We start from the raw sequence: 18,765 nt of genomic DNA, 5'->3' as shown, positions 1-18,765 counted from the left end.
GAGACAGGGTCTCCCTGAAGCCCCAGCTGGCCTGGAACTCACTATGTAGACCAGGCAGGCCTTGAACTCACAGAGATCCACCTGCCTCTGCCTCCCGAGTGCTGGGACTAAAGGCATGCGCCACCACGCCCAGCATCTTGTATATTTTTATCCAAGCAGTTCCTTTGTCTGTTACACTCACTCTTGATAAACAATAGCTACCTTGAGGTCTGCTACAACACTGGGTTCAGGAGTGGAAGGACCACTGAGGTGGGTCCCTAACACCACTGGTTCCAGCAAGTCTTTCTCACCCCCTGGTCTGTCACTGGCCTCTCTGTGGAGCCTGGCATGATGCTCGGGCTGTCAGCCTCCAACAGTGAAGTTTGAGACATCAGGACCATGACACGAGACAGTTTTGTGAATTGCAATGTGATGGTGTCCTTTGGGAAACACCGTACAATGTCATGTCCATCCTGTCTTTGTCACTGAGACACGTTCTTCTTAAACTGAAAGCTTGATTTTTAGCCATACTTTTTCATCATTTCTATCTTACCCTCATTCAGGTTCATTGATAGGCCAAGTTATATAAACGAAAGGCTTTTCTTGTTAAGTCATTTTGAAATTGTTTCTTTCCTGCCCGTTATCTTGGTCATCTATATCATTTAGAAAGACACTTGCACCAGTACTTGGGATCTGGCCAGGAAACCACATGGAAAGGCTCCTCGGAGTCTGCCATGGAGCAGAGTTAGGGCAAAGGAGCATGGGTCCCTAACTCGGGCGATGGGCTGTGAGTCTGAGACTCAGGACTCTGATTTGGGACACTGAGCTCGCTCCCTTCAAGCGTCATTCATTCCACTAGTGCTGCTTGGATATACGTAAAGCGACTTTGACTCTTATAGTTATCAATCTTTCTAGTATTTGTAGGCCCGAAGATAGGCGGTACCTTTATATGCAGTCTTAGGAGGGGCCAGCTCTACAAGCTGGTGACTTGACTTAACCATTTCACTTGACATTGTTGCTGAATTCGCGCTTGGCTGTCATATTACAATATATAGGAATAGTATTTAAACCACCCATTGTCCCCACTTGTCTCCTGGGCACACTGATTTCTTGTGCCCCCAGGACAGCACTCAGCTGTGAGCACAAATGTTACAGGGCTCTGAGCAGAGTGCAGGGTCTCAAGTTTCACATTTGTACCAAGCTGAAGACTTGGCATGTGCATAATACTGGGACCCAGCTGGAAATGCCCTTGCCTGCCATGTTCCTGTAAATGCCTGCAGGCGTCAGGGACCATCCTGTGAATTAATTTCCTAACCAGCTTGTTGCACCTGTTTATTTAACAGCAGCCACCCCACTGAGGGACATTCTGAAATGTTTCCGGTTGAAACAGCCTCATTTCCTTGTCCTTCCCTCGCATAATGACCTTGCCCATAATTCCCAGAGACAAAAAATCCATGTGCGTTTACACAGCCTCTCCCCGCCTCACACCTGACCTTGCCATCCAGTTGCCTCCCTGCTCGAGTGGCAAGTGCCCTCAGTCAAGTTCAAAGAGCCCCAAGTGACTCCAAGTTTTCCGATGAGAAGGCCGCAGTGCATAGTGCTCTACTGATGAAGGAGCCCCTGTGGAGATCGTGTCCACGGTGCTCAGCACTACTGTGCTGGGGCTAGCCAGTCTTCTGCCATGCCCTGAAGGTCTGAGAAGGGTGAGTGAGGCAGCTCAGGCTGCGTTCTGCTGAAGGGCACATGTCTCCAGGTTTCTGTGAAGCACTATTCTGTGCCTCTCGGCTAGAGGGTCCTGAAGGACTCAAGTGAGGGGCAGGTGCCATTCAGGCCTTCAAGAAGGTGGGTTTGGGGCTGGAGAGGTGGCTCAACAGTTAAGAACACTGGCTACTCTTCAGAGGACCTGCATTCAGCTCTCAGCACCCATATCTGGTGGTTTACCGCCTCCTATAACTCCAGCTCTAATGGATCCTATGCCCTCTTCTCGCCTTGCCAGCACCTGCATGCTCATGGCATCTGTTCATACAGACACACAAATAAAGATAATAAAAATAAATTTTAAGAGGAGGGTAAGCTTGGTGTGGGCAGAAGAAAGGAAGGAGAGCCCAGGAAGGGGAACAGCATGGGCCTTGGGTTGAGGGGACAGTGCCTGTTACAAGGACCCCTGCATGCCAGCCTGGCTCAGGACAAGGAGAGCCTCCTCAGCCCTCATTCTCTGAGGACACTGCTCCCAGGGCATCTGTGCCAGAGCTGCTTCCTGTGCCGTGTCACTCTGCCTTTAACACTGTCATCAAGGACCAGGCAGATGATGAACCAGGAAGTAAGACCCTTAATGAGAAGAAAATCAACTCATTGAAAACTTCAGGGCTGCTGCAGGTGTCGGATCTGACAAGGACATTAAAGCAAGGTGGACATCTTCTTCCACATGGTCAGAGGGGTACAGAGAGACATAAAAAGCCCCAACCAGGCTTCTAGAAATGAAAACAGTATGTGACATGAAAACACAATAAGGTCACCAGTGATTTCAGCATCACAGAAGAAAATGGTGCTGGCCGTGGATAAGCAGGGAACGTTCTAGAAATTCAGGGAGCATCACTGAGCCACACAGCAACTACAAGAGGTGTCACATGTGGTGCCTTGGGGGCCCTTGAGGAAGGCATAAAAATATTTGAAAAAGTAATACCTAAAAATTTTTGTTCAAATTTGGTGAAAACTATAAACGCACAGATCAGGAAGCTCAGCCACATGGAGTGTGAGGCATGTCGCAAGCCAGCGGCTAAGACGATGCAGCCAGTAAGAAAAGGTAACAGATAAGCAAAGGTTGGGACCATGGATTAGGACCAGCTTCACTAGGTTAAGAACCACGTAGAAGGCAAACTTTGGGTCCCACAAAGGACTGGCAGAGTAGGGAAGACCCGGCCTTGGTGTGGGCTGCAGCATGGCGCTGGTGGAGATTCCCACATGGAGTACGGAGGAAAGGAGAAAGCAATAGAGCTCCCCTTCTCTGCTTCCTGACCCACCCACATGTGAGCAGATAGCATTGGGGTCCCACTGCCATGCCCTACCATGATGGACTGTACCCCCAAACAGTGTACCCAAGCAAACCCTCCCTTACAGCAGCAAGGAAAGTAACACAGGAGGGGTGGTTGTCAGATTAGATAAAAACTAAGAGAAAATACATTTTCAATAAGAAGACACAGGTAGGTTAAAAGTAATAGGATGGGAAATATCAGGCTACCACTGAGCAAAAGAAGACTGCTGGTTAGGGCCATAGCCAGGGTGTTACATGGTAAATACTAAAGGAGTTCATCCAAGGAGAGAGCAGAAATGAGCTGGGGTGCAGCTTCATGAGAGCCACAGCTATAGTTGGAGACTTCGGTCGGTGCCTCTATAATGAAGAGAACAAAGATGAGAGGCGTACTGACCAGCGTCTGGACCACAGCTGGTGTTCTTCTGAAGCCACACCCCAGGCTGGACACACTGCAGCCAGTTTAACATCACGTCATACAGTGTGGCCTGTAGCGCAGTGCAGAGACACCACATCAGTAGGAGAAAGTCTGTAAATGGTTGGAACCAACATACTTGTCAACAGATGTATGTGGTGTGTATCTGTGTTCATATATGTACACGTACGTGTAGGTGTGCACGTGGGTGGAGGTCAGAGGTTGAAGTCCAGTATTGTCCTCCATCACTGTTGCCTCTCACTGAACCTGGAGCTCATGTATTGACTAGACTAGCTGGCCAGCAAGTCCTAGGAATCCACCTGTCTGTTCCCCCAACTCTGGGTTTACAGAGTGCAGTGCCAAATCCAGCTTTTTATGCGGGTACTGGGGTTCTGAACTCAGGTCCTGATGCTTATGTGGCAAGCACTTTGCTAACTGAGCAATCTCCCCAGTCCCCCAAATACATTTTTTGAAAATTTAAATTATAGGGGCTGGAGAGATGATTAGTGACTCAGCAGTTAGGAGCACTGGCTGCTCTTCCAGAGGACCCAAGTTTAGTTCCCAGCACCCAAATGGCAGGTAACAACCATCCCTAACTCCACTTCCAGGGGATCCAACATCATCTTCTGACCTCCAAGGGCATTGCATGCATGGATGCACTTACATATATGCAGGCAAACCACTCATACACATAAAATAAAAATAATACATTTTTTAAGTTTAAATTATAAGCCAGGCATAGTGGTGCACACCTCTGTTTTCAACACTTGAGGGGCAGAGGTAGGCAGAGCTCTGTAAGGTCAAGGCTAGCCTAGTCTACATAGTGAGTTCTAGGTCAGCTGGTACTAAGGGAAACTGTGTCTCAAAAAACCAAAAGAAAAATGTAATTAAAAGATAAATTTTAAAGTAGAAAATGTGTAAGATAAGTGTAATATATTATAACTATAAATAGCATGTATATTACCTAAGGTGATATAAATATATAATATATAATGTACATGTAATTGTAACTATATAAACCTTTATATTAAAATATAAAATATAACTTTAATAAGCCTTTTTCAAAGAGGAAGTGTTAAGAATTGCTTTTCAGCAAAAGAAAGTACAGCTTAGACTTCTGGGACACAGCTAGGCAGTGCCCAGGGTCTCTGACTGTATATTAGGAAAGAAGGAAACTCATTCCACAGGCCTCAGCTTCTACCTAGGGTGTTAAGGAAAGGAAAATATCATACACTCAAAGCTGCAGGAGGAAGGGAAGAATGAAGACCACAGTAAGGCCCATTGTGAAAGAGAAAGTTAAAAGCCCTGTGGGAAATTATCCACCAAAGACCGGTTCTCATGACCCTGAGACACCTCCACACAGCTGATGAGGGAACCCGAAGACACAGGCTCTGGGATCGGAAACAGCAGAGGTGACACCACCACTGACGGTGCCGAAAGGGTGGAAGGTTAACATTGTGAGACCTTGACAGAAAGACGCGCTGAAGAAGCCACAGGTGATCTCAGTGGCTCTAAGTCCAGACGGTTCCCACCACGGTCTCTCAGACATGAAGAACCATATGGTGGCAGGGCACCCCTCTCTGTGTCACCTCACAAGGCTTTTATCACTCTAGTACCAGAACAAAAACCAGACAAGCACATCACAGGACACTGTGGTCCTCATGAGCATAAAAATAGAGATTCTCAGAATCAAGTTCTGTGAAAACATCATGGGCCCTGGGGACACAGATCAGCAGGTAAAGTGCTTGCCTGAAGCATGAGGACTGAGTTCAGAACACTAGCACCCGTGCAAAAGCCAGGTCATCTGTCAACCAGTACAGGGTGGGGCAGAAACAGGTGGATCCCTGACCTCTGGCCAGCCAGTATAGCCAGTCAGTGAGCCTCAGGTGCAATGAGAGACTATTTCCAAAAAAAAATAAGCCCTCTGGGCTCCACGTTCACACAAGTACATGTACCTGTACACAAAAGAACACACAGGTATGCCACACACACACCAAAATAAATACTAATGCATCTCAGTGGGACTTATTGCAGACTGTAAAGGTGGGTAAGGATTGTGATTAAATTGTCAACACAAGTAGAATTAGCTGGGAAGAAGGTCTCAAAGGGTTGTCTAGATCAGGTTGGCCTTGGGCGTGTCTGAGAATTGTCTTAATTGCATTAATTGGTGGGGAGGACCCAACCTGCTGTGGGTGGCACTGTTCCCTGAGTTTGCTTCCTGTATTGTGTATGAGTGGAGGGTGCCAGTCAAGTGGTCAGCATGTAGAACCCTCTCCGAGTGGATGTGGCTAGCTGCTCTGCTTTCCTTGACCTCCACAATGAGGGTTTGAAACCTGGAATTGTTGCTTTCCTCTCTTAAAGTTGCTTTTGTCAGGTATTTTATCACAGCAGCAGAACTGAAACTAGGACAACAATTAAATGTACCGACCAAGTCAACAAGAGAAGAAAAGGCCATATTAGTATCTCAGAAGTGTTAAGGAGACCAGCTAACAAAGTCTAAGACCCTTTCTGACCACAAAGTAACGTAAGGGGCTAGAAAGATGACTCAGCAGTCAAGAGCACTCACCGTTCTTCCATAGGGCTCGGATTCTGGATTCCGTTCCTAGCATCCATGTGCTGACTATCAACTGACTGTAATTACAGTTGAGGATGTCTGATGCCCTCTTCTGGCATCCTTGGGCACCAGGAGCACAGGTGGTACACATACATACATGCAGACACACATACACATAATAAAATAAATCTGTTTAAGTCATAAAGGAAGAAAGGCAAAGACAATAGCAATGGAAGGATGAAGGGTCCTTTGTGGCTCAGCAGACCCCACTACAAGAAGCTTGCAGCCTGTGGGGCCCATAGTAGCAAGAGACCAATACCTAGGACAGGAGCAGGATGGGACCTGCTCCCACAGCTTGCCTTCAGTGCTACACTGGGAGTTCCAGATGACATGAAAAGACAAGAAGGAAAAAGACCCCCAGGCTGAATCTGAAAGGACGTACCAGTCTCTATATCTGTTGAGTATGTGAAAATCTGATGAGTCTGTTTTTAAAAAACTACTAGAATTTGGCTGGGCATGGTGGCACACGCCTTTGATCCCAGTACTCGGGAGGCAGAGGCAGGCAGATCTCTGAATTCAAGGCCAGCCTGGCCTACAAAGTGAGTTCCAGGACAGCTAGGGCTACAGGAAGACCCTGTCTCAAAAAAAAACAACAAAAAAAAAAACTACTAGAATTTATAAAAAGTTTACAAAGTTTGTTGCTCGTAAAGTCAGTATATAAAAATAAGTTTCTATCTTACAGTTATTAATCAACAATTAGAAGTTGAAACTCAGCTGGGTGTGGTAGTGCATGTCTTTCATTCCAGCACTCCAGAAGCAGAGGCAAGAGGATCTCTGCGAGTTTGAAGCCAGCCTGGTCTACAGGGTGAGTTCCAGGCCAACAAAGACTACATAGACCCTATCTCAAAAAAATAAAATGAAGAAGAAAAAGAGGAGACATTGCAATTTAAGATACATACAGTGGCATAAAAAAATAATGTAGTAACAGCACTAAATTCTGACAAAAGATAATGAAAAACCACACACCAAACAAGTCACTGTTTAGAGGAATTCAGAAAGACATGAGTAAATGAAGAGATGGTCTGTTCTGGGTCCCGACTCTGAGCTGCATATGGACATACAAAGCTACAGGGGCCAAAACAATTTTGAAATAGAATAAAGATTTCAAGACTTACTGCAAGTTGACAGTACTAAAGACCTAAAGTGGCCTCAAGACAGACAGATAATAGGACAGAATAAAGCCGACACATACGCCTGCCCGCATGGAGGACCGCCTTTGAGCAGAGGGTCAGAGATGAGGGTGTGGAGGACAGATCGCCTTCACAGTAACAGAGCAGGGACAAGGGGACAGAAAAGCTCCCGGAGGGTGCTGCGTCTTCAGTCACTAGGAGCGAACCAGCAGAAGCTAATTTTCAGACTGCGTACCACTCTAAAGAACACAGTGAACCAAGTGTGGTGACACACCTCTTACCCCAGTGCTTGGGGAGAAGAGGGAAGAAGGTCTCTGTAACTTGAGGCTAACCTGGCCTACATAGCTAGTTCAGGCCAGCCGGAGCTACACAGTGAGGCCCTGTCTCAAAAAAATTTTTTTAATAAGACTACTGGGGGCTAACAAGATGACTAAGAGGGAAGGGATGCTTGCCTCCAAGACAGTCGATCAGAGTTCAATCCCTAGGACCCATATAGCAGAGGAAGAAATTCCTTCCCTCATAACACATTATGACACAAGCACACACATACATCACACAAATAATATGCTTTTTAAAAGACTACTGGCCGGAAGTGGTAGTGAGGCTGTAAGAAAGCTGGAATGCCTTCCTTTGCCAAGGGCAGTGCAAATGGCACAGTCACTTAGAAAACTCCCACTTTGTTTTGTGTTTGTCTTTTTTTTTTTTTTTTTTTTTGAAGCAGGGTCTCCCTGTAGCCCCAGCTGTCCTGGATTCACCATGGAGACCAGGCTGACCTCGAACTCACAGAGATCCGCCTGCCTCTGCCTCCCGAGTGCTGGGACTACAGGCGTGCGCCACTGCGCCTGGCTAACAAAAACTCCCACTTTGATAGAGATGGACATGCACACCCGCCCGCATCTACTCCGCCTACTTTCTCCTTCACCCAGAGAAGTGGAAGTGCTGTCCACACAAAGACTTGTGTGGTGAACATTCATAGCAGGTTTTGGGTTTTGGTTGGGGGAGCCGGATTTCACACTGGTCTACGCTGGCTTCAAGCTCATGGCATTTCTCCTACCCAGGCCTGTCTGGTGCCAAGATTACAAATGAGCGCCACCTCACCCAGCTGTAACAGCTTTGTTTTAATCGTTTAACATTGGAAATAGCCCAGATGTGCATTAAGAAGTGAGTAAATTTCATCTACCCATACGTGCTGTAGGCATGTGCTGACCCCAACATGCTCCTGCTTTGTGAAAGCCAGCGACAGAGCCATGTGCTGTTCGGGTCCATGCATTTAAAATTCCAGGCAGTGCACACTTACCTGTAGTCAGAGTAAGCAGACCTGTAGCCGCCTGGGCACAGGTGTGCGCAGCAGCAAGCGTTCCATGGGACATACACCTGTGAGGGACTAGACCCAGCCTTGATGGTGGTGATGGCGTCATGGGCGTGCATGCGTGAAGTCTCAGCTTTATGTGCTTGCACCTTGTACAATCCAGTGAGGCCGCTAAAAATTCCTATACAGTGACAGTGCCCTGTATTGTTCCTTTCTAAATTTACAGACAAGCAAATTTGGGTGTGCTATTCTTTACAGAGACTATAGCTGCACACACCAAACATGGCCCTGGGGTAGGACACCGGACCAAACAAGGAATGTGCACACCAGCTGAACATGGGCAATGGTGTTGCCACTGTGACGTTTCTTGGGTGATAATGGTTTTGTGGTTATGAAAAAAAATGTTCTTAGGAATATTTTTTAGTGTGGGGTGGTGTGTGTGCCGACGTCAGAAGTCAACATGGGGTATCATCCACCATAGCTCTAGACCTCGTTTTTAGACAGGGTCTCTCACTGAACCTGAAACTCATCAGTTCAGCTAGACTGTCTGACTGGTGAGCTCTAGGCATCTGCCCGTCTCTGCCCTAAACTTAGCACCAGGATTACAAACACAACCACTGACCTCAGCTTTACACAGTTGCTGGAGATTTGAACTCAGGTCCTCCAGCTTGTATGGCAGGCACTTTACCCACTGAGCCATCTCCTCAGCCCTGGGAATAGTTCTCTGTGAAGTATCATATTGCCTGCATCTTTCAGAGAGAAAAAAAATTCAGGGAAGGAGGACTGTCGGTCTTGTCATTGCTGAGGAGATGCCTGAGAGAAGCCATGTGAATGCAGGCGACCATGTGGGGCTCCCAGTGTCAGAGGTTTGGGTCCATGGTTGACTGGCTCTGTGGCTTCTCGGCTGTGGGGAGGCAGATATTCATGGTAGGAGGATCTGGAACAGAGCTGCTCGCCTCATGGCAGTCAAAGAGAAGAGAAGTTCAGATCAGGGTGTGGCCTTCAAAGTTACAACCTGCTTCCTCCAATCAGGCACTACCTTCTGATAGTCGTCAGCTATGGATGGACTATGAGTGGTTTAATCCCCTGGGAAAGTTGAACGGTCCTGTCTAATCCCTGCTCAGAAGCCCATCAACCAGGACCAGAACTGTAACATACGAGCCTTCACTGCACATTTTTCAATCCAAACCAGAACTGGGATTGAGAGTGCAGATGGGGCAGGCTAGTCTTGTCAGTTGTCCTGGGTACCAGGTGGCAGGGTGGTAGGGTGGGCGCTCACTACCTGTGGACAAGAGATACAGAAAATGTAAATGTTGTGCTGTCTACTGCTCCCTCTTGGAGGATAGTGATGCTTGAAATTTGTGTGTGTGCGTATATGTTTATATTTACATATATGTATGTATATATGATTCTTTGACAGTTAATTACATGTGTACTACCCACCCGCAACACATCCCCCCTCACACCTTTATGTGACTCGTTGAATCCAGGTAGTGGTACTGCTGGAATTTTGGCTGATCTTGGCTTGGTCTTAGGTCAGCATGGCTACAGTGAGCTCACACATGCAGTGGCCACGGCATGCCCAGAAGACAGGATTTCACAGCCCCATCTTCCATCTCTTACGTTCTTACTGTCCTCTCTTCCTCAGTGTCCCCCGAGCAGTTGACAGACATCACTATGCTGGACGGCTTCAGTGTCAACGTGACACACCTGGGCTGAGGGAGCCTCAGTTGGGGAATTGCCTCTATTGGACTGGCCTGTGGCCATGTCTGAGGGGCATCTTCTTGATGAGTGATGTGGGAGGGCCCAGCCCACTGTGGGTGGTGCCACCCCTGGGCAGGTGGGCCTGTGTTACATAAGAAAGCAGGCTGAGCAGGGGCCAGGGGAGCAAGCCAGTAAGCAGCGTTCCTCCACAGCCTGTGCTCCTGCTCCTGCCTCCAGGTTCCTGCCCTGAGTTCCTACCTTGGGCTCCCTGATGAACTGTGACCTGGGAGATGTAAGCTGAATAAACCCTTTCCTCCCCAGGTTGGTAGTGGTCAGAGTGTTTTGTCCCAGGAATGGAGAGACAAGTGAGGACAATCGCCGTCCTGCTCAGGGCTGAGCACTCAGCAATCACTTATTCTCAGCACTTTGGCCAGTTGTGAGTCGCCATGTTAACTACTGCGCACTGCAGCTGGAACCTTCTGACCAAGGTTGAGAGCAGCAAGCCCCACTCCCCCCATTGATTTGATCAGATTCACAGTGCCAGGTGTGAGTTCCCCCATGGAGCAGGCCTCAGATCCAATCAGCAAGTGGTTGAATTCCCCCATGACAGTTATGCTCCTGTTGCACCAGTGGGCACATCTCCTGACATGTCAGTCAGTGTTGTAACATTCGGGGCTCACCCCTGGGTGATACCATCCATGCCGTTTCTCCCCCAGCACTCCGGCACTGTGAAAGCTAGCCAGCAGGGAGGAAAGTTTCAGGTCATTTCCAGTTCTGTGTCCTACAACCAGACATTCACTGTCTGCAACAGTATGGCCTTACAATCTAGTTATGGGGGGCAACCATGAGCAATGGCAGTAGCCTATGTTTTGGGGATCACTGGGTCTCCCTGACCAATAACTGATACGGGGTTATCCCCACTCCTGGCATTGAGATTTTCATTAAGCCCATGTCTTCTGTTCACCCATGAAGATTACCTGTGTTCAAACTTTTTTAAAATTATGATTTTTTGGAAGCCGGACGTGGTGGCGCATGCCTTTAATCCCAGCACTCGGGAGGCAGAGGCAGGCGGATCTCTGTGAGTTCAAGGCCATAAAAAATGATTTTTTTTTTGAATTAGCCTATAAAGTAGTGGGTTTCCATAAGGGGCTTTTGTACATTCTTATTTTTGGTTAGCCCACTTCCTACCTCCTCTCCTGTCACCCACCCCCATCCCAGCTTAACTTTTAGCCCCCGTACCCCTCTCTACTCTGATACTGCATGTGTTCTACCCCTTACCCTTCAAGCTTCTCCCCCTGCCCCTCTCTCTCATGGGCCCTTTCTGGTTTCCTGACACTCCACACTAAACACACACATTGAAAAATTCGAGAAGCTTGCATACACATGAAAACTTGCCTGCTTGGTTTCAATAAGTTCCCCCAAGTTGTTATCATTTGTGTCTCTACTAATTAACAAGAATGAGGGAGGGGAGGCAATTAATTAAGGACTGGTGTAAGCTGCGTCCCAGTTCATTGAGGGCTTTTTCATAGACAGAATTAATATGTAATGCAGGCAGACCTTCCAAATTACAGTTAATAAAGTTTTATTTATAGTACCACTGGGAAACATCAAGAGCACAATGTCAAGGAATGTGGGAAACACTCTGAATTGGTATTGATGGAATAAACTCAAAGTTGGTCTCACAAAGAGGTTTGCCCTTACATGCAAACTGCCCAGTCTCCAGGAAGGGCCAGAGCAGAGAGGAGCAGGGTGTTCCTCCTGTAGCCTCAGACCTGTGTCCTTTCCAGACTCTGAATGGCTGCCATTTCCTCTACAAACTGTGATCAACTGAGTAAGTTTGCTCAGTTACCTGCCTCACCTCCTCCTGGTTCCCCAGATCACAAAGCTCAATGGAAAGAGGGTTTGGGGTCAGCTTTCTCCCTGCCAGTGATGTCTCAGTCCCCACAGTGGGCTGCTCTGAGAGGACCGGCAGACTCCTTCCTCTGAGCCACACTTGCTTGGTCAGTTGTGTCCAGAATCCCTGACCTGTGCTTTCTGTCTCCTAAGCTTTGTTTTGGGGGACAGCTTTAGATTTATAGAAAACTTGAGAAGATAAAGTAAATCGAGTTCCCATTGACTGCAGACCCAGTTTCCTCTGTTGTGCGCCTCTTACTGTCAGTGTGACTTGTCACCAAGGGGACTTGTGTTGGTGCCTTACCACTAACTGCACCATCCAGATTCCCATCTCACCTCAGAACCTGTCTAGGACCCTGTGCAGGACCCATGGCCCTCAGTTCCCATTCTCTCTCTCTCAGCCCTTCCAGCCTCAGTGGCCGTGGGTGTGTTGCAGTGACTCCTGGGCATTGCTGCATGCTTTTCTCCTGATTCAACTGGGTGACTGGTTTAGGGGGGAGACAGGTAAAGTACCCCTCTCTTGACACAGGGGCTGTGTTGTCAGAAGGTGCTTCTCTTGGTGGTGTTGGGTCTCTCCTTTCAAAGTTACTCCCCCATCCCCAGCCTTACTATGCTCCAGAGGAAGTTGTAGGACACACTGGGGTCTTTGGTACAAAACTGCTTTATTTCTTTATGCAGTTACATTTTTTTTAGCATGTGAATATGGGTTTTAGGTTTTTCATTTCTTTTATTTAGACTTATTTTATAAGTTTCTGCATTGAAGTGGGTTTAGTGTTATACTTCTCAATTTCCAGGTATTCCTTCCTCACTGTGAATGATCCACGTTCCTGTGGAAGCTGCCTGCCTTCCTGCTGGGTGTCTTCTGCTGAATAGGCCCTTGCTAGTGGCTTTGCCTGTCACAGCCTGGCAGGCAGGACTCAGGAACACTCATGGGACAAACTGGATAAGCATAGCCTCCTCCCCTCCCCTGCCTCTTTTTGGTGTGGTATTATTGCTTCGATGGTCTATTATTTCTAAACTAGAAGTTCTAGTATATAGAAAACAAAGGTAATGTTAGGGACATGTTTGTAGAGACCTTTGTCTTGTGCAAGCTGTGGTCCTCAAGACTGTGCTGTGTGGGTTTTTTACCACTTGATGAAATAGAGTCATCTTGTGAAGTGGCCTTTCCAGCTGTAGCTGCAGCTGGCATCCTGATCCACAGTGTTATACGCACTCAACACACATGGCTGCCCCTCGCATGGACAGGGTATGCCATAGCAGGGGTCAGAGCAGATAGTGACTTAGAGCACCTGTCCTGGAAGCACAACCAAGAAGGTGGGAAGTGCAACTGGCCGTCCCCATTCAGTGAGCTCCGTGCAGTCCATACAGAAAGGAGAGCTCTCCTGGGCTGGGCAAAGGTGCCCCCCCTCCGCCGCCGCCACCCAGGAGAGGCTGAGTGGCAACAAACACAGATCCACAGGAGTTCCGAGTTGGGAGTTGGGGCTTTATGCCAGGAGCTCCGACAGGTGGGGAGAGAGAGAGAGAGAGAGAGAGAGAGAGAGAGAGAGAGAGAGAGAGAGAGGGTTGAGACGACTGTTCTCCTTCGAAGACTGTGGTATCACCACTGTCAGGCATCCCTCTAGGTTTGTGGCACAGACTATAAAGCATCTTGATATCAGGGCTGGTGAAATGACTCAGTGGATAAAAGTGCTTCTTACACCACCCTGACAACTTGGGTGTTCAGTCCTCAGAGTCCACTTAAAGGTAGAAGGAGAGAACTAACTCCACAGAGTTGTCCTCTGACCTACATACACATAAACACCATGGCACACGTGTGAAAACACACACATCATCATAAATAAGGTTTTTTGGGTTTTGCTTTTAAAGAATCTGGACATCAGCACTAGGTGGGGAAGGACCTTTGTAATATGGTGCTGTGGGACCCTTAGAGACAGTTTGGACTAGGAGGGACAGTATAAGATCAACACAACAGAAGAAATTCAAGGCACTCAAATGAGTTCTGGGAACACAGATGAACCCAGCACTTTTACTGTGTGTGGTGGTATGAGTTTACATCTAGAAAACCCAAAGGGATCGGTTAATACCAGTAAAAGAACTCAGTGAGGTAGAAGACTTAAAATTAATACACAGAAGCCAAAGTAACGACTATTAGAAGATTAGACAGGAAGGAGCAGCCCATGTGTGGTAGACTCATAAATTCAGAAATAATCTTAACCTGAGATGGGAAAAGCTGCCACAAAGAACACTTTAAAACGTTTCCAGAGAGACACAAAATCAACTTCAAATAAAAACATACCCTACTCACTGAAGGACTCAGTGTCATAAACATGTCGATGCTCTCTCGGTTAGTTTATAACTTTAATATAATCTCAATAAAATTACCAACCAGCTTTTCTTCTGGAACTAGACAAACGTTCTTCGTTTCACATGGTGAAGTAAAGAAGAAGAGGCGGGGGAATCCTGACGAGGAGGGAGAATGGTAGAGAGGCCGTCCTCCCAGGTACCACAGCTCACCGGGAAACCTCGGCAACGCCAGGTCACAGACAGGTTCGGGAACGGATGCAGAGATGAGCGAGCGGTGCAGAAGCACAGCCCAGGGGATCCGGTGGTAATGGTGGCATCTCAGGTCTTCAGGGCAGTGCTGGCAGGTTCAGTCGTGGTGGTAGAAGGGCCAGGAAACTGCTGTTCTGTGACTTCTGAGTGCCTCCACAAGGCCACATGGTAAAGGTCTGGTCCAATGGACGGTGGTGGAGAGATTAAGAGGTGGTGCCCAGGGGGAGTTCTCAGGGCATTGGAGGTGTATCTTTAGTGGGACCCTCCTCGTCTCTCCTGGCTTCCCTGCTGCCATGAAGAGGGCCACTTCCTGCAACAGGCGCCCCCCCCAGCCCCATGTGCAACCTCACCATAGGCCCAAAGGCCAGTCAGCCATAGACTAAAACCTCCAAACCATGATCTAGAAGAAACTTAAATTGAGTGTCTCGGGTATTTTGTCACAGTGACAGAAAACCGAGCGACACAGACTAGAATTTAGCTTAAAGAGAGAGCTTCTCTAAATACAGATAGCAGAACCATGAAGCATTAGAAGAGAAACCAGGGTTTCTATTTCAGCTTTAGGGTTATGAAGCTTTTTAGGCTACAACTCCAAATTTAGATGTATTTGGAAGGAAACATTTTTTTAATATATTTTATTTTTATTTTATGTGTATGTGTGTATTGTTTGCATGTATGTGAGTGCACCCGTGTCGTGTAATGCCATGGAGGTCAGAAGAGGGCATCGGATTTCCCTGGAACTGGAGTTAAGGACAGTTCATAGCCTCCATGTGGGTGCTGGGAATCGAACCTGGTCCTCTGCAAGAGCAGCCAGTGCTCTCAACCGCTGAGCCGTCTCTCCAGCCCCCAGAAACTTATTTCTTTAATAAACTTTATGTAGGAAAATACTAATAAAACTGTGTTACAGGTGAAAGAGTGGGTTCCCTCATGTGTAGGAAGTGCCTAGAAACCAAGAAACCACCAGTTCAAAAGGCAAGCCGTCAAAGGGCGTGAAAGCAACACCCCATAGAAGAATTAGTGCAGGTGCTTCGTAGTGACGTGAAGACACTTGCTCTTTCTCATGATTGTTGCAGTGTAGCAGCACTTGAAATAACCAGTGTTTGCCTGTCAGACTGACTAGAGCTGAAGCATCTCACAACATGCTGTGTCCCAAAAGCACCAAGTGATCCAGACCTCAGAACTAATACATTTGTCTTTGATCTAGCAGTTTGCCTTCTGGGAGTTCACACTACAGCTCTGCATGCCGACACAGGAAATAACTTACAGAAGCGGGTTGGCTGTAGTATTGTTTGACAGAAGATGGCTGAGCTGAAAGGTCCAGGCATCCAGAGGAGAGTATATAAATTCCTGATGCCGCAGGAACACTATTAGCACTCGCAGGCAGAGGCTCAAGGCCAGCCTGGTCTACATGGCAAGTTCCAGACCAGCTGGGGCTACAAGGAGACCCTGTCTCAAAAAAACAAAACAGAACAAGACCAAATAATACTAATGAAGTACAAGGAGCCTCCCTGAGGGGAGGAAGGGTGTGTGTCGTGTCACACTAACCCAGCAGGACGCAGCCCACTGCCCCCAGCAGCCCAAGGCATCCCTTCCCCTTAGGACATCCCCCAAGAAACTAGATCTCAACTCTGCCACAGAAAAGTATTTCAGGACAAGCCAGTATGAAGCACATACATGTGTACACCAGGTTAACAGAGGCATGCAGGGAACAAACATGGCACTCCCAAGAACATGTATGAGGGCTTCGAGGGAGAGCCCTGCCCAACTCCAGCAGTGGCCACGTATGCCATTTTGCTGGCTTTCAAGTTGCCACTCAAAGGATTGCTAAGAAACCTTTTTTTTTTTTTCCCCTTTTTGAAAAGTGAGATTATTGAGTGGCTCCAGGGGCCCCTTGGATAGGATTGTAATGTGACCAGATGAAGCCATGGATCACAGGCTTGTGCCAGGGGGTTAAGCCATGGTTTCTATTGTAAACAAGTTTCTGATGAGATTCCTAGAAAACTGCAGGTTTGCAGGTGGGAAAGGAAGCTGTCCACACACTGAGCCTTAACCATTGCTGTCTTAACATTCTTTGTTTTATTAAGACAGCGTCTCCTTGTAACCACAGCTAGCCTGGAATTTACTGTTCAGGCTGGCCTTAATCCCACAGAGATCCGCCTGCCTCTGCCTCTACCTCCCAAGTGCTGGTATTAAAGGTGTGTGCTACCACGCCTGGCTTGTTTTAACATTGTTTGAAATCTTTATACTGCCTCTGTGGGCAGCCTTCAAGGCAGATGCTGTTACTGTGCTGGGACCCTTGACCCCCAGCCAACAAGAGGCTTCAGCCAGTGCTCCTTTCCTTCCCTGTGTTTCCATAGTTTTCCTGGTCTTCCTATCTTGTGTCATATCTCAATCAAAAAGAGCTTATGTGTATGAATGTATTGCCTGCATGTGTGTAAGTGTACCCATTTCACGCAGTGCCCAAGGATGTTGGAAGAAGGCGTCAGATCCCTTGGAACCAGAGTTACAGACAGTTGTTAATGGCCATGTGGGTGCTGGGAACTGAACCCAGGTCCTGTGGAAGAGCGGCTAGTGCTCTTAACTGCTGAGCCATCTCTCCAGCCCATCAATCAAAATTTTCTATAAACAAAAGGGAAACGCTGAACCCTGCCTGGCATGGTACGCCCTTTTGGTGTAGGAAAGTTTGGCCGAGAATGTATATTTACATCTGCTTATGCTTCTGTAACAACACACAAGAGAAGAGACAGTCTGAACGCAGATTGGGGGAGGGGCAGGAGGAGCGAGAGCACCTTCACTGGCTGCACTTTTCCAGAGCACTTGACTTTTGAGCCTGACAGTAGCATGGATTTTACAATGTACAAAAAAAAGGTAAATCCCGAGAGCACCTTCACTGGCTGCACTTTTCCAGAGCACTTGACTTTTGAGCCTTGACAGTAGCATGGATTTTACAATGTACAAAAAAAAGTGTGGAGGCAGGCATGTACACAGCAGACATGTTCACATGCCTTTCACACCCACCTCAGTCACAGCACTGTGGTCCCATTTTGAGGGTTACCCTACACACAGGCGCACCTAGTAGAACAGCTAACAGCTTTTCGATATTTAAAATAATAAACCACCTTTGGAAAACGGCAGTACCTATATGTGAGTGTTAATGCCTCCGCTCACTGGGCCTATGGGAAAGCAGCTGTGCTCAGGTTGGCGGCATGTGGAGCTGTATGGCTTAGGCCTCCCAGTAGATGTTCTGCTGTGAGGAACAGTGAGCTCCTGGGACCAGTTAAAGAGAAATCCCTCCTCGGTGCTCCTGTCTCCAAGCTCGGCTCACTCTGCTGGGTGCACACGCTCCTCATCTCCCTCCATCTCCCTGGGTGTGTGAGCACCCCATCTCCTCCTGTTTCCAGACAGAGTCCCAACAGTTTCTTTGTCCTGTGCTAATTACCCACTAGGCCTCACTTGGCAGCAGTTTTCGCTTGCTGGGTACATCCTTACCTTTCCAGTGCCATGTGCAGTCTTACACAGGAAGGAACTGCTTCCCCGAGGGGCCGGCCCGACTCCAGCATCCCTGCAGTTCCCTGTGCTCACGTGGAACCACAGGGCAGAGCATCTGTGGGTATAAATTCTCATGGGTTGCCCCATGCTGCCCTATACCTTCCTGGTCAAAGTCAGGTCTCCGCCCCCAGAACATCCTTCAGCAGAACATTCCAGAAGGGAAACTCAGATTCGCAGGCCTGACCCAGGGCTTGCTTTTGGTCTCTTCCCCACCTTCCTTTCAAAGATCTGGTTTCCTGAAATCCTGAGACACAGACTTGAGGGAGTCAGAGTGGGTTTCACCATGGCAGAGGGGGTCTACCAAGCAGACCTTTCGGTTTCCTGGTCCACCCCACCTTCTTACTCCAACCTTAATATATCACTGCTGTGCTTGATGGAGGAAGACAGCAAATATGGTATAAGGGCCCTTAGGAAGCCACTGGGCGATTCTTGGCTGCCAAAATGCCCTGTAGTTGAAGCCCGTCTGTCCTCCGCTGAGCCTAATGGCAAAGTGTGTCCTGTCACTGATTTTCCTGCCCTATGGTCTTGTTTTCTTTTCACCTCCACGGGGCTGTTGGCCTAGGGCACTCATACCAAAGTGAGCAGGTCAGGGGA

The 18,765-nt window shown here is 47.9% G+C and overlaps 1 protein-coding gene across 3 annotated transcripts in view; it reads left to right on the top strand.

Annotated features, from left to right (window-relative positions):
- The window catches only part of Rptor (regulatory associated protein of MTOR complex 1), a 356,907-nt gene that overhangs the window by 269,259 nt on the left and 68,883 nt on the right, over nt 1–18,765 (top strand). The window lies entirely within an intron of this gene.

The sequence above is a fragment of the Nannospalax galili genome, unplaced genomic scaffold (assembly GCF_000622305.1).
Source record: "Nannospalax galili isolate Female #2095 unplaced genomic scaffold, S.galili_v1.0 scaffold1250, whole genome shotgun sequence".
NCBI lineage: Eukaryota > Metazoa > Chordata > Mammalia > Rodentia > Spalacidae > Nannospalax > Nannospalax galili.
The sequence above is the reverse complement of the archived record's forward strand: the minus strand, read 5'-3'. Positions and strand labels throughout refer to the sequence as shown.